We start from the raw sequence: 1,832 nt of genomic DNA on the forward strand, positions 1-1,832 counted from the left end.
ATTTGTTTAACATTTAAACCTATTTTCTGCACATTCCAGCACATAAAATAAAATATTTTTTTGTGTTTACACTCAGTCTTTCAAATAAATGCAAGTGAAACACAGCGGAAAATAGATAAAATCAAAGACTCAGCGGTTCTGTTGCTCTATTTTCACCTGTATAGCAGGCAGATGTTTGCCCTGGTTTAGGTGTGCCGCATGCGCGAAAGGTGTCTACTTCCGGTCAAAGCGTTTTACGATCGTTACGGGTCAGAGTATCTGTTAAGATGTTAAGAATAATAAGTATTTCTTAAAATGTTTCCAATAATGAAACATTTCAATATAATGTAGACAAAAAAGAAAAAGATAGTTACGTATCAGGACTCCCGATGTCACGGTCCTGGGTCGGGTCGACCCAGCATTTTGAGTTTCTTATGTTTTGGTTTATTTTTGCATTATGGATTGGTTATTCTCTGGTGATACTGTTTTGATTACAATTATATTCTGATTCTTTAGTTATCTGATGACGATGATGATTATGTCTGGTTTAGGTTTTGCTATCTTGCCCTTATGTTTGGTTTAGGTTGCCTGTGCTTAGTCTTCTCTGCCCGTATGTCCCTCTGTTTGTCCATTACGTCATTATGCCTGTTTACGAGTCTGTCTCTTTCTGGCGTGTGCTTCCTGTCTTATTTTGTAGGTCTGTGTCCTTTGTCAGTGCGTTCAGCTTTGTGCTCTCCCTGTCTCGTCAGTGTAATCAGCGTCAGCCGTGTCTCCCAGCTGTTTCCTCTTTGCTCCGTTCACCTCTTGTATTTAGTGTCTGTGTCTTCCCCTACTCGGTGTCGCATCGTTAACGTCTGTTCACCCTCACTTGCTGCGTGTTCAGGATTTCCAGCCCTCCTGCATCTCTGTTTAGAGTTTTGTTTGCTTTTGTGAGTTTTATTTTATCTTGATGTTCTGCTCCAGCAATTCCAGCAAGCTGCATTTTCTGTCTAAACCTCGTGTCCTGAGAATCCTGCATTTTGGGTCCACCACTCCTGCCTGCCTGCCACACAGCCGACCATGACACCCGATCCTTACTGCGCATGTGCAAAGTCGGACCGTACAAATCAGGTCTACCCGATCCGTACCGCGCATGTGCAGATGTTTTCTTCTTCTTCTGTTCGTTTAATGGCAGTTTACTCCCCAGTGTACGAGGATACTGCCACCTGCTGACCAAGCGAATGAACCCTATTGTAAACTGAATTAGCATCATTACAAACGTGTGTTAAATTTGATTTAGTGATAGTCGAGTGTGTTTATGCTTGTCTGTGTGGAGAGGATTGATTGGAAGTGATGGATTGATGGATGATGATGTCCACTATCACTGTCAATTGTCAGTAAATAATTCATCTGGCTGATGAATCTTCACGTGACTTATTAACATAATAGACAGAATAAGTCTGTATTATTAACTCTGTAATTAGGCGCCATTCTTCTTATTTTACGGCGCTGTTGTTCAATCAGGGGACACTCGCTGTTGAGCAGAAAAGTATGAATTTGTTTGTATATGGATTATCCATTGTTTAAATGCCATTCAAATATATTGAATGTCGCAATGTTGGCAAAGAGAGGAAGTGACGTAAGATTTGCGCATGCAGGGTACTGATTGGGTTTCCGGCACCGATCGGGTAGCAACAGACCCTATGCACGAGAAAATGCTAACTTCCTGTTTTGAGACCGGATGTAGGGTTGTACATTTCCAGTTCGCTACTGCGAAGATATACTCCAAAATCATGTCCAAATCGAAAACTGAAAGATCACGTTAAGTTACAAAGAGCAGAAGGTGGGAACACTCACCACTGTTGTGTCATAAA

The sequence above is a fragment of the Haplochromis burtoni genome, unplaced genomic scaffold, assembly GCF_018398535.1.
Source record: "Haplochromis burtoni strain Fernald_Lab_line unplaced genomic scaffold, NCSU_Asbu1 Contig_195, whole genome shotgun sequence".
NCBI classification, from domain to species: domain Eukaryota; kingdom Metazoa; phylum Chordata; class Actinopteri; order Cichliformes; family Cichlidae; genus Haplochromis; species Haplochromis burtoni.